This window comes from Tamandua tetradactyla, chromosome X, assembly GCF_023851605.1.
Source record: "Tamandua tetradactyla isolate mTamTet1 chromosome X, mTamTet1.pri, whole genome shotgun sequence".
Taxonomy (NCBI): Eukaryota; Metazoa; Chordata; class Mammalia; order Pilosa; family Myrmecophagidae; genus Tamandua; species Tamandua tetradactyla.
The window spans coordinates 92,576,525-92,594,252 of record NC_135353.1 but is presented as its reverse complement, the minus strand read 5'-3'; the positions used below and the strand labels follow the sequence as shown (position 1 = coordinate 92,594,252).

The 17,728-nt window shown below is 37.6% G+C and overlaps 1 protein-coding gene across 4 annotated transcripts in view; it reads left to right on the top strand.

Moving 5' to 3' along the window:
* The first annotated feature begins 73 nt into the window (after positions 1-73).
* The window catches only part of ATP7A (ATPase copper transporting alpha), a 320,386-nt gene continuing 302,731 nt past the window's right edge, over positions 74-17,728 (top strand). For all 4 annotated transcript variants that reach the window (XM_077144962.1, XM_077144963.1, XM_077144964.1 and 1 more), the window contains exon 1: positions 74-321. The gene's annotated coding sequence lies outside the window, so the exon portion shown is untranslated. The remainder of the gene's footprint in view (positions 322-17,728) is intronic.

Below are 17,728 nucleotides of genomic sequence, written 5' to 3'. Positions count from 1 at the left end.
ATCTGTGCGTTCCCCATTCACGTGACACGTTGCCGCTCCCTCCTACGTCAGCCTCGCTTCCGGCTGGGGCATCGCCCGGAAGTAGGGTAGCTTGGGGAGGGACAGGTAAAGGCGGGCGGCGGCGGCAGTGGGTGGAGGAAGAGTAAAAGCAGAGGGAGGAGCTCCTGCTGCCGCCGCCGCCGCCGTCGCCGCCACCGTCACAGTCATTCCCTCCGTTGTGACTTCTTCCCGTGTGTGAGATTGGAACCCGTGCTTGTTGGATTTATCCGTGCCACAGTCAGCGTAGCTCCGGAGGTTTTACCATAGAACAGAAACACACAGGTAGGTCCTGTATCGGGTTCCCATCATCCTCTTCTACTGGATAGGGTGTTCTGAACAACCGAGTTTGGTGAGAAGGTCATTTTAATCTGGGGCAATCTCCAAACTCTCACTTCTTCAGGATTTGGTTATTTACTGCACGTAAGTTTTATCTTCCCATGACCCGCGTTACTCTCTGGATCATTCATGGCCTCTTGAGGGTATGAGGAGGTCTTTGCCTAGTATTGGAGGTCTCATGGATTAGGGTCTGTGCTTAGTGACACACCTTTATACTTTGGAAACTAAGGCTATTAAGGTCACCATTATTAATAAAATAATTAAAAACTAGGCATTTTGCTTCTTGTTTCCCTCTGAGATCATTAACTAAACTGAGAGTGCAGTTTTCACTTCATTTTGATCTTGTGTCCCTTTCCCAGAAAAGTTAGTCTCCATCCTTGTCCCATCCTTTTGCATCTTTATCTTTGATACTTTCTGTTGTAGACAGCACTTTTCTGTCATTTCACAGTTGGTTTTCCAGGATCTGAACTTTGTTTTAATCATAGCCTCTTCATCTATAGTAGTATTACTTTTTTAATAAGACTTCATTTGTGTTCAAAATTGAATTAGGTGATACTGAGATGGGGGGAGGGGTGCTGCTCAAGAAATAAGACAGGGTGCCTGACCTCAAAAGAGTTTACAATCAAGTTAGATGAGTTCGGCTAATAATGAAGGCAATGGTTTCTATCAACCCCACTGATTGAAACTAGACTGTTTATCTCATCCTTTTAAAAGGATATTTTGAACTTTTTAATATATATATATTTTTATTTTTCAAACTTTCATGAGAAGGTGTTTTTGTACTGGAGGATCTCACAATGTAGTGGAAAGATGATTAAACACTTTTTATCACACTTACATTGTGTGTTAGAACCAGAAAGTGTTATGAGAGCCCGGAGAAGGGAGCATTTGAGCTGGGCCTTGAAAACTGGATAGGATTTAGCTTTGTGGAAATGGAGGGAGAGGAAGACAGTCTAGGTAGAAGAAATAACATGAGCAAAGTCTTGGAGGCTACACTGTCAAGTCAATTTCCTTATTTCCAGTACATTCACATCTTCCAAGATGTCACTGGTTAAAGGGGGAAAAAAAAAACTACAAAGCCGTAAATATGGTAAGCTTACAACTATAACCAATTACCTTCCAGCCAAAAATTGAAAAAGCCTATACATGGAAAAAACACAAAGGGAAATGACAAAAACAATGTTAATGCATAATGACAAGATTTAATTCTGATGTAAACTCAAATCTAAAAGGAATGATGAATACATAACTATGTGATGATATTGTGAAGCATTGATTGTATACTTTGGATGGATTATATGGTGTGTGAAGATATCTCAATAAAAATACATAAAAATTTTTAAAAATCTAAAAGAAAAAATAATGCTTGCTATACTTTCATTCTGATTAAGTGTTGCATCTTAAATATAATTTGGAAAACTTTTTAAAGTTGCTGGGAATTAATAACAATATTGTAAAGTCAGGAGCTGTTTCAGGTTTTCTCCAAAGAAATTTTTGCTCTCTTTTTTCCAAATTGATTTCTCTACTGGTTTTCTTACCTTGATAGACACTATTCATTTCCAATTACAGTCTTAAAATGATCTTGATTTCTGGACTTCACCTAGGATTAGGTAAAACACAAATAACCCCAAAGGATAGGTTAACAGGTGTGTTCTCTAATGCAGCAGGTTGTTTTTCTTTGAAAAATCCATAAAGAAGCAGTGGAATTTGTTTAAAAGATAGAGAAAGAGAGAGGGACAGAGCACGAATAATCCTATCTAACACAGAAGTAAAACCTTTACTTCTGTGAGAGCTTGAAGGTTCTACATTTCTTTTATAAATTCCTTGATATAACTGCTTTTATCTATGTATTTAAAAATTCTTGACAAACTTTAATCAAGACTTTTAACACCCCGGTGAGTGAAAATAATCTTCATTTGATCATTGGGAAAATAAGTTGTGAGAAGTGAAGATTTGTCTGAGGTGATACAGTCACTGGCAGAGATGAGAATAATATTTTGGAATTTTGTCTTAAAATTTCCTCTACTCATATTTGTTAAAAAGAAGTGCCAGTTTACTGTTTTTTTTAAACAGTGATTTTTTTCCTTCAAAAGAATTTTTAATGCAATTTTATTGTGATATATGTTCACATACCATATGATCATCCAAGGTGTACATCTTATAGCTGTGCATTCATCACCACAATTGACTTTTTTGTGTGAAAAATAACATATATACAAAAAAGCAATACATTTCAAAGCACACTGCAGCAATTAGTTGTAGAACAGATTTCAGAGCTTGGTATGGGTTACCGTTAGTTCCACAATTTTAGGTTTTTACTACTAGCTGCTCTAAGACGCTAGAGACTAAAGAGATATCAAAATAATGATTCAGCAATCATACTCATTTGTTAAACCTTACCTTCTCTGTTATAACTCCACCATCTTCTTTGATCTTTCTCCTACTCTTTAGGGTTATTTGGGCTTTACAATCAATTTTTGAAGATTTTCATTACTCCAAAAAATAAAAATAATAATAGAAGTGCAAATAAAAGTAAAAAAGTACATCCAAAACATCCCATTCCCACTCCCCTCTATTATTTATTTATTCTTTGTCTTGTTTTTTTTCTTACTCGTCTGTCCATATGCTGGGAGTGTCAGTCACAAGATTTTCAGTCACAGGGTCACACCTTAAAAGCTCTATAGTTATTCAGTCATCTTCAAGGATCAAGACTATTGGATTGCACTTCAACAGTTTCAGGTATTTTCCCTCTAGCTACTCCAAAACCCCCAAAGCTGAAAAGGGATACCTCTATACTGCATAAGAATAACCTCCAGAGTGACCTCTCAACTCCACTTGAAATCTCTCAGCCACTGAAACTTTATTTTGTTTCATTTCTCTTCCCCTTTTTGGTGAAGAAGTCTTTCTCAATCCCATGATGCTAGCACCAGGCTCATCCCTGGGAGTCATGTCCCAACAGTGATTTTTTTTTTTTTCAAAAGGAGAAACTGTTTGTTACTAGGCGCATAGTAGGAAAGCAGATGGCCTAGCTATCCAAAATCTGTCTCCTCGAACTGCAGTAATTCTGGTAGTTTTATTAGAGAAAAGATGGGCAGGGTTTAGGATAATGAGTAGAGTGGCCCCAGATGATATAATTAGAGGTGATCTAATTATATCACCTGGCATGCACAAATTGATTACGTGCTTAGTCAAAGAACATGTGTAAGGAAATGGTGGAATGAGGTATAGGTGACTTGTAGATTTAAGTCTCAACTCTAACAGTGATTTTTTAAACAGCAGTTTTCCACAGGACATAAGGCAAGATAGTGGCAGGGACAGGGGGAGGCATTAGCCAGCAGTCAGACAGAGAATTTCAGTTCATTCTACCATCCCAGCAATTATGTTTTTCACTTCTAAATCTCAGTCAGTCTTCAGGTTGATGTAATGTGATACCTGCTGATTTGCTGAGATAGTATGGCAGAAGTATCAAAATTCATTTAGAATGTGTTTCATTAAAGTGAAAGGGACAGTATTTCTGGTTTCATAAATATGTTTCTGATTTCTTCAGCACTGTTAGCAAATTGAAGTGATTTCCTCATCTTTGTGAGCTCACATGTGTAGAATATTGGTAGGGTACATAATTTTTCACAGATACTTCTTTCCTTGAAGGAAATGATAAAATATCTCCATTTTGAACCACTTTGCACTTGTTCCATGTTTTCTGCCCATATTTAGAATTATTCAGCTATGTCTCAAGATATTTCAAAAATTGTGCCCACTTTTACTTTAGAAATCCAGTTTTCCAAGCTGATAATCAGGAGTGTATTTAACAGTTTATTAATTGAAATAAATGTATTATCTCACATCTCAGGGAAATTGTTTTAGCCTGGTTATTTAGGTTAGTTGATTTTGTTTGTACAAATTAATGTTTTGTTTTATGTTGTTGTAATTCCTGCTGATCCTGAATATGCAATTGCTATCCCAACCAAAAATATCTGAATTATTCCCTTCCTCCACTCCTACTTGAGAGTTTGCAGAACACTATATATTTCTCGGGATTGTGAAGAAAATGGATTCTGCTCTCTTAAGTGGTCACCTGAAGTGAACATAAAGAGGCCTCTATTAAGACCTGAAAATATGTAACAGAGAGACAGAATTCCAAAGTGGAGAGTCCTCTAAAGAAAATTCTCCAGTACTGTTTAAGATAAACCTGTACCTCGCTTCTAGTGTCGTGAGGCTACTTAAGAATTGATCGTTGAGCTAGCAAAAGCTTATGGGGAGCTTAGTTGTTAAAGAGTTCTGAGTGGTAGGAATAAAAGAATAACCTGAAATAGAAATTTAAAAAAAATTGATTTCATTCACAATAGCATCTAGGATCTAAAAGAATAAAATACCTAGGAATAAATTAACCAAGGAGGGGTTACTGAAATTTCTTTTATACTGAAAAATACAAAGCACTGCTGAAAGATATTAAAAACAAATAAATGACAAGACATCCCATGTCATGGACAGGAAGACTTAGATGATTAAGATGTCCGTACTACCTAAAGTGATCTACAGATTCAAAGCAATACCTATCAAAATCTCAGCAGCCTTTTTTGCAGAAATGTAAAAGCCAATCCTTGAATTTATATGGAATCGCAAAGGCCCTAAATAGCCAAATCAATATGGAAAAAGAACAAGATATCTAATTTTATTGTTGATGATAAAATTATTTTCTTTAAAATTGTAATTGAATTATTAAATTATTAAATTTAACACCAAATTAATATTAACATATAATTATTAATAAATAGATTGACTACATTAATAAACTATTATTAATATTAAATTATTTGCCTATAGGTACTTTCATTTTGACAAGTAAGGGCTTTCTCTTATGTTACTCTACCTTTTACTGTTCATACTAGATAATACCTTTAGTTCAGATTTATAGTCATAATCTCTTGGTTAATTTTTAACCACAATTGTAAGTGCATTTTTATGGATTAATAATCAGGTTGTTGTCATAGTTCAAATATTGTCCTTTTAAAGCAAAGTGTTTATCTTATTTATGTGCTTCTAGCTAGCTGATAAAAGGGTTAATTTTGGACATACATACTTTTGTAGTCTTCATATAGCTTTAAAGCCTTAAATTCATTGTGACGATGTACAAAAGAATAATTTATTTAGTATAATATATGATTTGACTTCAACTGTCCGAGTATGATTAGGATTGCCTAAGAGTTTGTCCATTGTTTATTACCAAAACCTCCTACAAATTCCTAATTTTTAAAGTTAGTGCAAGTAAGTCATGGGCTCTTGAATCTTTTACTATTTTATTTGATGCACATAAGTGAAGGCAAACCAGAACTTCCTCTGGTGATGTGAAAAATAGATCTGGTACTCTGTCTAATGTTTGCACTTCGGTAAGGGTTGACATTCTCTTTCAAAAGACCACATTTTTTTCCCCAGACCTAGTAAGTGGCTAAACTGGGGTAGAAAGCCAGTCAGTCTGGATAATATAAAGGAGCTGTATTTTTTTTTCTCTTTCTTTAATTTTTTTTAATTGAGGTTGATTTACATATCTTTTTTCTTGATTAGAGAAGTTGCACATTTACAGAATGATCATGCATAAACTACAGGATTCCCATATACCACCCTATTATTGTTAACACCTTGCATTAATGTGGAACATTTGTTAAATTAATGATAGAACATTTTTATAATTGTACTATTAACTATAGTCTGTGGTTTAACTTAGAGTCACTGTGTAGTGTAGCCCCTTGGATTTCTTTTAACATTTTTATTGTTACAATATATACAATCTAATGTTTCCCATTTTAATCACATTCAGATACATATTTCAGTGTTGTTAATTACATTCACAATGTTGTGTTACCCACTGTCCATTACACAAACATTTCCATCATCGAAGGAGCTGTATTTTGTAAATTATATGTACATTTGAGCAAAGTTAGGTCTATTGCAATTAAATTTACTGTTTATTTAAAAAAAGGGAAACAATCATTTATCTTTTTTTTGAAAGTGTGAATGAGCAAAATATATGTTAATTATTGATATGATGATATAAAAAAAATTAAGTGTTAGAATGCTCACCTGCTATGCGGGAGACCCGGGTTCCATTCCTGACCTATGCGCCTCCCCCACCAAAAAAAAAAAAAAGGTGTTGGCACTTTGAAGTAATTTCAAAAGAAAGGACCCATAGTTTTGTTTTCAGATAATTACATTATTTAAAAATATGCTGAAAGACCTAATGTTTAAAATGGTGTTAGTCTTATTTTAATTGTATTATCAGAGCCTTTCAGCAAGTTAAAGGAAATGGTCCATTTGTGTTTTCCCATCTTTACAGTGAGCATGTCTTTGAATTTGGATAGACTTTGATGTTCACAATAACATTTTTAGATTTTACTAAAAAAAAAGTGTATAATCAAGCACAAATTGGAACATTGCTTGCTGTATTTTCTGGACTGTTGAATAGTATTCTGTTGATACTTCAAGGCCTCTTAACTTCACCACTGATTTGTGATGTTGTGCTGTTTTCTAGAGATGGTAAAATATAGGAGTAAGAATGGCGACTCTGGAGCCAGACTGCCAGGTTGGAATCCCAGCTCCTCTGCTTACTACATGGATGACCTTAGGGAAGTTTCTAACGCATTTTGTCTCAGTTCCTGCAAATTTGTAAAATGTGAGCAGTAACAGTACCCCCCTTGTAGAGTTGTCAATGAGTTCATACATGTAAACCCCAAAGAACAGTGTCTGCAAGTAGTAAGCACACAATAAAGTTTAGTTACTATTATTGTATTATCATTTACTGTAAAAGTAATTTTAAGAACCTATGTAATAAAATAATAAATTATAGTTTTGCTGTACTATACATATAGTATACCACAGGAGAAATATGCTAATCAAGCAATACTTTCAAGTAATATTTAATCTCTAAGTTGTACCACAAAAAATGGAAGAATCAAATTAGGAGGGCAGAGTAGACGATAGTGCACCTTAGAGTATGCTAACGTGACATCTCAGAAACTCATTGTGACAGCAAGCAAATCAAATCATTCTGATGCACTCTACAGTCCTGCTTGTGTAATTAGTGAGCCACAGCTCTGGACCATCGAGATTTTCTAGATTATTTCCCTAATTGCCAAATGCTGGAACCGTATTTCTTTTTTTCCCCCTATTATTCATCTTTATTCCATATGTTTTACTCGTCTGTTGATAAGGTAGATCAGATACGAGGTTTTCACAATCACACAGTCACATTGTGAAAGCTGTATCATTATACAGTCATCTTCAAGAAACATGGCTACTGGAACACAGCTTCACATTTTCAGGCAGTTCCCTCCAGCCTCTCCACTACATCTTGACTAACAAGATGATATCTGTTTAATGCATAAGAATAACCTCCAGGATAACCTCTCGACTCTGTTTGGAATCTCTCAGCCATTGACACTTTGTCTCATTTCACTCTTCCGCCTTTTGGTCGAGAAGGTTTTCTCAGTCCCTTGATGCTGGGTCTCAGCTCATTCTAGAGTTTTTCTCAATCCCTTGATGCTGAGTCTCAGCTCACTCTAGGATTTCTATCCCACGTTGACAGGAAGGTCCACACCCCTGGGAGTCATGTCCCACGTAGACGGGGGAGGGTGGTGAGATTGCTTGTTGTGTTGGCTGGAGAGAGAGGCCACATCTGAGCAACAAAAGAGGTTGTCTTGAGGGTGACTCTTAGGCCTAATTTTAAGTAGGCTTGACCTTTCCTTTGTGGGGTTAAGTTTCATATGAACAAACCCCGAGATTGGGGGCTTAGCCTAAAGCTTTGGTTGTGCACACTGCTTGTGAGAATATCAAGAATTCAACTTGGGGAAGTTGAATTTTTCCCCTTTCTCATCATTCCCTGAAGGGGACTTTGCAAATACTTTTTTATTTACTGTGGGACCATATTTCTAATGAATGAATTCTGAATATGAAATTTAGGTAAGGGAAAATACTTTATGCATGTCTAATTTACTCTGCAACATAGCTGCATTATTACAAAGTTTTGTGAAAATTCAATTTTTATAAATCATATTAGCACTAAAATTAGAAAATGTTTATGTGCTTGTTTTGTATCCAGTGTTTACCTAGACCTTGTAAGATATGCAAAGAAGCATAAGACATGTTCTCTGATGTCTTAGCAGGGAAAGAAGTCTTATATCAAACAACTATAGATAAATTAGGTACTAAGCTATTCCAAAGGTATTTGGAATCCATAAAGAAAGTTGGTAGGAATGTTTGACATGTTTTTTCATGGAGGAGGTATGACTTGGATTCATTTGCTCATTCAGCAATTGTTTATTGAGTCGCTACCATGTACTCGGTACTGGGGAACACAGAAGATGTGGTCCTGCTTTTGTGAAGTTTACAGGCTAGTGAACGACAGGATTTAAATATGCAGATGAGAGTATTCTAGGTGAGGGGACCAGTCTAAATAGTTACGTCATAGAAGGATCTGGAAAGCCTGGATTATGTGGGAATTGTTGAGGGCATGTGCCTGATTGTAATAGAGATTATATGTTGCAGAGGAGTATTGAAAGTGGTTTATGGGTACTGTGGGGTCATCTTTTAAATGCTTTGAAGAACTACTCTGTCATATACACTGTTTTGGAGAGGGTTAGGAGCATAAGCTTTGAAGCAATATTGCCTCGGTTTGATCCCATCTCCACTCTAATTTGTTTCCTAAGTTTAGAATTTTGTATTAAGCTTTTTTAATGATGCAACTTATATGGGCAATAAAATGATATTTACACAGAGAGGCTAGGATCACTAACCCTAGTTGCACCAAGTAACTCTAGAGAGGTTAAGCACTGTGCACATGAAGTGCCAGGGGGAGGTCCAAGGAAAAGTTGGGAGAAGTAGAAAAACAAAGGAAGAGAAAGACATTCTGTGATGGCTGGTAGAATGTCATCAGAAATGTTATCAAAATGGAGTGCATTTGCCTAGTCTTTGTTTTCAGTTATTTTTCTGTAAGAAAACTGTTTCCCTTATCTGGATATGAGGAACAGAAACTTAACCACAGTTATTTGACATGGCTATTTGAGGACTATGAGTGGTTATTTGAGATTATGTTCCACAATGGAAGCATATGGTCAATTTTAGATTATTTTCTATATTTGAAGCATCTGGCTAGACCAGTTATATCCCAGGTTTGTGTTGTACCTAATCATAACTTGGTCAGAAGCTTATGAGGTATGTTTTGTTTTTAACCCATGTTAGCGTTCTCATTATTTGGTTTAAGGCATGAGTGAGTTGGCAAACCTGTCTTTTCTCACTTGCTACCTTTGTATTTTATGTAAGTCTCGTCATGCTCTGAGAAGGTTTGACAATATAATTTGGCACTTTCTAGATTTCTTTCTACCAGAAAAGTAGAAATGATCACACAAGAGCATCTTTATCTCTCCCAATCTCTTATTATGGTGATCTCCAACCTTATTGTAAGAAAAGGATTCTTTAATCTCAGAGTCTTGAGATCAGGACAGATTCAATGTAGTCCTTCAGAAGTAGTTGTCAGCTGTGCTATTCTCTCCTTTACACAGGAAATCTCAGCTGGAACACGTGGTAGAAAGGGGATGTAGTAGAGAGAAGACATTATTGGAAACCATCATGGAGCTCCATGAGGTGAAGCTTCTAGATATACCAGTAGATCCAGATCTGCAAGTTGGAGACTCCTAATTGATTTCATCCAGGGCTGTTTTATTGTACAACTCCAGGTGGCACTAGTCATATTGTTAGCCTATAAAAATTATGACATGGAGTTGGGCAATATGTTATCTCTGAAACCTATTGTTCTAGTTTGCTAGCTGACAGAATGCAACACACCAGAGATGGATTGGCTTTTAATAAAAGGGGATTTATTTCATTAGTTCTTCAGAGGAAAGGCAGCTAACTTTTGACTGAGGTTCTTTCTTATGTGGAAGGTACAGGGTGATCTCTGCTGTCCTTCTCTACAGGCCTCTGGGTTCCACCAACTTTCCCCAGGGTGATTTCTTTCTGCACCTCTGAAGGCCTGGGCTGAGGTGCGAGTGCTGAGATGAGGTATGCTGAGGTGCTTGGGCTGTGCTATGTTGAGTCTCTCATTTAAGCACCAGCCAATTAAGTCAAACATCATACATTGCAGAAGGCACACCTCCTTGCTGACTGCAGATGTAATCAGCAACAGATGAGTTTCACGTACCATTGGCTCATGTCCACAGCAACAGAACTAGGCACCTTCACCTGGCCAATTTGACACCTGAACCTAACTACCACATGTCTACCCCTTGTCAATTTGGCAACTATACACATCACCTTAAATGAAATTAAAGTGGCAAAAATTCTCTTCTGGCTGTGGACCTATGAATCTCAAAATAAGTTATCTGGTGCCAATATGCAAAGGAAGGACAGTCACAGGATACATGTTTTCATTTCCATAGGGAGAAATTGGAAGGAACACAGATGTCACAAGACCCAAATAGTTATGAAAACCTGCAGGGCAAAGACCTTTGGATTTCAAAGTCTGAAAGTCATTTACCTTCCGCTTTAGAAAGTGGCAGTCCACCCTTTTCGAGGGCCTGTGCAGTGGCACACCTCTTTCCAAATCAACCTCAGGGAACATTGAGGAGACCACCTTTTCCTCAGCTCCACTCTCTCCAGGCTTTGGGGCCACACCTGAGCTCTCTGCCATTTCTGGGGCACACGTTCAACCCCTCCATGTGGTGGTAGCAGGCACTCCCCAGTTCCCAAGGAGCATACTATACCTTCTCCAAGGCCTGAGGCGGCATAGCTCTTCTGCTGCAATGAGGTGGGAGACATCCTCTGCCTTCAGGGCAAACTCACTCTTTACATGCATATGGGTGGGCACACTCTCCTGGCCGAGTATTCTTGGCTTCAGACCTTAGCTTCCATGGGTTTCACTCTGCAAATTCCAATTTGTCCCTTTTGTGTCCTCCTTTGTCCAGATTGGCAATGGTTTCGTTTACACCAACAGTCTCTTCAAGCATTCCAGGACTTCTCCATCATTCTCTTTACATTTTCTCCAAAATCTTCCAATTATCCATCCAAAAAACTATTCCAGCATGCCTGGTATTTGCAAACTGCAGCAGCACCCCACTTCTCCGGTACCAAATCTGTTCTAGTTTGCTAACTGCTGGAATGCGACACACCAGAGATGGATGGGCATTTAATAAAAGGGGATTTATTTAGTTATAGTTCTTCAGAGGAAAGTCAGCTAACTTTCAACTGAGGTTCTTTCTTACATGGGAAGGCACAGGGTAATGTCTGCTTGCTTTCTCTCCAGGCCTCTGGGTTCCAACAACTTTCCCCTGGATTATTCATTTTTGCAGCTCCAAAGGCCTGGGCTGAGCGAGTGCCAAGATGAGGTATGCTGAGCTGCTTGAGCTGTGCTACATTGAGCTCTCTCATTTAAGCACCAGCCAATTAAATCAAACATCATTCATTGCAGCAGGCACACCTCCTAGTCTACTGAAGATGTAATCAGTGAGAGATGAGCTTCACATGCCATTGGCTCATGTCCACAGCAATAAAACTAGGCACCTTCACCTGGTCAAGTTGACACCTGAACCTAACTACCACACCTATCCAAACAACTTCTATTTCTAACCTTTTCCTCCCTTCAGTACTTACTACATGCAGCAGTCATGGTAGTTCCAAGTTCATCATTTTAATCTCTTCATTCTCAAGGGCCCTTGTAATCCAACATGTAAAATTCAGATCACTGAGGGTTTTAAGGAGCCGCATTAATTTTTATACTCTATTTAAGTGTACTCATTGGTAAAATGATACCTGTCCTGACTAACTGATAGGGTTTTATGAGAATCAAATGAAATAATGTATGCAAAAGTCTTTTGTAAATTATAGAGTTTTATATAACTCTAAGATAAGTTTTGTGGTAGTTAGGTTCAAGTGTCAGCTCAGCCATGTGATGATGTTCCTTTCTGTTTCTCTGGACTTACATCATCAGTATGTGAAGTTCATCTATGGCTGATTACATTTGCAGTCAGCTAAGTGAAGTGCCTTCCACACAGAGAAGGCTGGAGGCTTAAAATTAATGAGCTGGAGGCTTAAAAGAGAGGGGTCAGAAGAGAGCTCAGCAGCTCAGCATACCTCATTGCAGCACTCACAGCTCAGCCTAGAAGTTTAGAGATGTAGAAAGAAATCACCCTGAGGAAGGCCATTGGAACCCAGAAGCCAGGAGAGAAGGCCAGCAGATGTTGCCCTGTGCCTTCCCATGTAACAGAGTCCTCAGATGAAAGCTAGCTGCCTTTCCTCTGAAGAACTATAAATTTGTAACTAAATAAATCCCCTTATTAAAAGCCAATCCATCTCTGGTGTGTTGCATTCTGGCAGCTTTAGCAAACTAAAGTAGTATTCTTTTTGGATGTGTTATATTGTAGTGGAAAGAGTACCAAATATGAGTCAGGAGTCTGGCGTTCAAGTTTCAGTTCTTCTATTAAACTGTGACTTGGACAAGTTACTTTGTGTCTCTGGGCCTTTGTTTCTTTATCTAGGAAAGAATTCTAATAACCCACTCATATCTACCTAGGAATCCAAGGGTTATTTCCTCACCCCTACATTCAGTCAACCACCAAGTTTGTTGTCTAGTTCATAACATTTCTAAAATTTTCCCCTTCTCTGTCTGCATTCAGTTCTTTAATCATTCCCCTTCTGGGCAATAGCCTCTTTTTTTTTCTTTTTAATGTTGTGGTAACATATATACAAAAGAAAATCTCCCATTTTAACCACTGTTTTGGTTTGCTAATGCTACTGGAATGCAATATACCAGAAGTGAATTGGCTTTTAAAAAGGGATTTATTAGGTTACAAATTTACAGTTCTAAGGCCATGAAAATGTCCAAATTAAGGTGTCAACAAGAGGATACCTTCATTTAGGAAAGGCTGATCTCTGAACTGGGACAAAATAGCCTTTTCAATAATTGGGCATGGAAGAACTGGATATTAATAGCCAGAAGAATGAAAGAGGACCCCTATCTTATACCCTACACAAAAATTAACTCAAAGCGGATCAAACGCCTAAATGTAAGAACTAGCACCATAAAGTTTCTAGAAGAAAATGTAGGGAAACATCTTCAAGGCCTAGTAATAGGAGGTAGCTTCCTAAACTTTACACCCAAAGCACAAGCAACAAAAGAAAAAAATAGTAAATGGTAACTCCTCAAAATCAAATGCTTCTGTACTTCAAAAGATGTTGTCAAAAAGGTGAAGAGGCAACCAACTCAATGGGAGAAAATATTTGGAAATCACATGTTGGACAAAGATTTGATTTCCTATATATACAAAGAAATCATATAACTCAAAAAAAGAACAATCTGATTACAAAATGGGCTAAAGATTTGAATAGGCATTTTTCTGAAGAGCAAATACAGATGACTCAAAAGCATTTGAAGAGATGCTAATTTTCATTTGCTATAAGGGAAATGCAGATCAAGACTACAATGAGATACCACCTCACACCTATAAGAATGACTACTATTAAACAAACAGGAAACTATAAATGTTGGAGAGGATGTGGAGAAACTGGGACACTTATGTGCTGCTGGTGGGAATGTATAATGGTGTAGCCACTATGGAAGACTGTTTGGCAGTTCCTTAGGAAACTAAATATTGAATTGCCCCATGAACCAGCAATAGCACTACCTGGTATATACCAGAAGAGCTGAAAGCAACGACAGAAACAGACATTTGCACACTGATGTTCATAGCAACATTATTCACAATTGCCAAAAGATGGAAACAAACCATATGCCCATCAACAGACAAGTGGCTCAGCAAAATGTGATATTTACATGCAATGGAATATTATGCAACAGTAAGACAAAATTATGTCCGGAAGCACATGACAAGATGAATGAGCCTTGAGGACATAATGCTGAGCGAAATTAGCCAGACAAAAGGATAGATACTGTGATTCCACTTTTATGACCAGCATAAAGGTATAATCAGAGGCTTGATAAGACAGAATATAGGGGACTTAGAGATACATGGAAGCTAGAGATGGGCGAACTGTTAGCTAATGACGTTGAAATCCAATGTAAGGGAATAGATAGGGGTAAAGGTGGTTTTCTAGTGGGTCTATAAGTAATATTACCATATTGAAGATGAACAAGATTGAAAGGGGTTATATAGACCTCTGTGTCCTACTGATTAACACTAGAAATATGAATTAGTTCTTGTAAGAATTACTTCAAAGATATGATTCTTGTACAAAGAGTGTTTAAGTCCAGGGTACAGGGGGAAAACTGCTTTTGCATGCTGTGAGCTATGTTCAGAAGGAAACCATCAGCACTACCACAGCAACAGCAGAGGTAAATAATGGGGAGAGGGACAAAAGTTAAGAGGATGTTTAGATTTCCTATTTGGCGAGGGTATGTTTATTGGTTTTCTTTCTCTTGGAAACAATGAAATTATCTAAAATTGAGAATACTGATGGGCTATGGACTTTGGGTCCTATACATGATGCCCAAATGAATTCAGGTGGCTGAAGAATGCAGTGACGGAGAAGTAGATTGGCAAACGACGGCCTATGCTTTTGAACGAACGTTGTGCTGCTATAAAAAGGAGCAAAGTCGTGAGGCATGCAACAATGTGAATGAACATGTGGGACATTTGGTGAGCCAAAATAAACCAGAAACAAAAGAACAAGAATGGTATGTTCACCTTTAGAAAATGCATATATGAAAACAGGAGCCTATGTTGTAAGCTTTTAGAGCAGACACATTATGTCTGGAGTGGTGATTATTATTTCTGGATTTTGAGAGGCTGTTTTATATATACATAACCTGATATTTAGAGATAAGAATGAAGCTGAACAGGTTGGGGTTAAAGTAATCTAGAACATAGGGGTAAGGAAGACAGTGTCTATATTTTAGAACTACACTTACTCTTTGAGACCAATGGAAGAAAGGTTTATTTGTCTGGAACCGAAATTTTCTGTAGTGCATGATCTAATTCAACTTATCTGTATAGCTTATTTGAACAATTAAAACACAAGGAGTACAAAATAAGAAAGAAATCCTTTAATACTATATAGATTATTGTAATGCCTGAATACATCCTAGAGTATATTAAGCTGATAATCAAAAAGTATTGTCAAAGTCCCCTGAGGATGCAGTCATATCATGGGGCCCTTTTCTTTCTGGGTTTATTTGCCTGTCTGAAAAGCATGCCTGGGTTGATGATGGTAGAAATAGAAGAGACATTTCTGTTTTTTTCTTTTTAAATTTCTAAAGTTTTCAAGCATTCTATACCCAATAAGCAACAAATCCCCCGTCCTACATCTCCTGCTGACCTCTAATCTACTTTCTGTCTCTATGAATTTGCTGTTTCTAGATATTTCATGTAAGTGAAATAATGTACTATTTGTCCTTATGTGCTTGGCTTATTTCACTTAGCATAGTGTTTCAAGGTTCATCCATGTTGCAGCATATCTCGGCACGTCATTCCTTCTTGCAGTGGAATAGTATTCTATTGTCTAGATGTGCCATATTTTGTTTATCCATTCATCAGTTGATGGGTGCTTGAGTTGTTCCCATGTTTTGACTATTGTGGATAATACTGCTATGAACGTTGGTGAATAGGTATCTGTTTGAGTCCCTGTTTTTGATTTTGGAGGGTATATACCTAGGAAGGGTATTGATAGGTCCTATAGTAGCTCTGTATTTAACATTCTGAGAGTTAAGTACAGTGGCTGCTTTCTACAGTGGCTGCACCATTTTACGATTCTCAGTGCAATGCTTTTGAAATTCATCTGTGTTGTTGCTTATATCAGTTTTTCTTTTCTTTTTGTTGCAGAATAAAATTGTATAGGTATACTACAGTTTGTTTATCCATCTTCCTATTGATGGAGACCTCGACTTTTACCAGTTTTTTTTTTATCATTATGATAAGGCTAATATGAACAGTCTTCTACAAGTCTTTTTGTGAACATGTTTTTATTTCTCTAGGGGAGGGGTTAGGGAGGGGAATGGCCATTATTACTTAATGGGTAAAGAGTTTCTGTTTGGGATGGTGAAAGTTCTCGAAATGGAAGGTGGTGATGGCAGCACAACATCATAAAAGTAATTTATGCAAATTAATCTATTTATGCAAATAAACTGTACTCTTAAAAAAAATAGTCCCCTGAGGAATGGGAGAAAGAATATGAAACTATTAAACCTTATCATCAGGGAATCCCCTGATACTATATCTTTAGGGACACCCAAATCAGTAGGCCATGCCCTTGATCATGAGGCTTACTCTTGTGAAGCTTACATAGCTAGTGGAGAAGCTTGGACTACCTATAGGCATGTCTAAGAGTTACTTCTGGAGAACCTCTGTTGTTTCTCAGATGTGGATTCACTCTCTCTAAGCCCAACTCTGCAAGTGAAATCATTGTCCTTCACGCTACGTGGGACATAGCCTTCAGGGGTGAAAGTCTCCCTGGTGATGTGGGAAATGACTCCCAGGGATGAATCCAGACCTGGCACTGTGGGATCAGCCATTCCATCCTGACCAAAAGGGGGGAAAGAAATGTAATTAATAAAATATCTGTGGCATAGAGGGTTCAAATAGAGTTGAGAGGCTACTCTGGAGGTTGCTCTTATACAAGCTTCAGTTAGACCTTGCTACCTATCATAGTCTGCCAACCCCCAACCAGGACCATTCCAGCCAATCCTAAAGAACCCCTAAGGCAATATATAAGATTCCACAAGGGTTCCAGGCACTAGAGCAATTTTTCAGAAACCTACAACCTCCAGATGGGTCCCTGGTCCAAATAAGCCCTGAAACCTAGCCCAGTCTCCCCAGAACATCAGATAATTCCATCTCCCTACCCCATGGTTAATGACAGATCCTTCCAATATAAAAAATTTAGAATTGCCATAGCCCAAACACCCCTAAAGAGAGGGATGGAAAGATCAAAGGTGATGGTGGAGTTATGCAGAGAAGATAGGCTTTAACAAATGAATATGAATGCTGAATCATTAAATTGATATCTCTTTTAGTCTCCAGTATTTTAGAGCAGCTAGAAGTAAAAACCTACAATTGTGAAATTCTAACCCATGTCAAAGTCTGAAATATGTTCTACAACTAATTGTGGTGCTGTGCTTTGAAATTTATAGCTTTTTTGTATATATGTTTTTTTCACAAAAAGAAAAAAAGTCGATTTTGACGATGAAGGAACATTTGGACCCTCTGACTTCCGGTATTCTGGGGCAGCTGGAGGGAGAGATGTGGGAGGGTCATGTGGTGGCCCATGGCAACCTCTGGGTTCTGTCCTCTGGCTACTTGTTGAAGAGAGCTTTGAGGGTTGTTGCTTTTTCGTTTCTTTGCTCTGTATGTGTTAT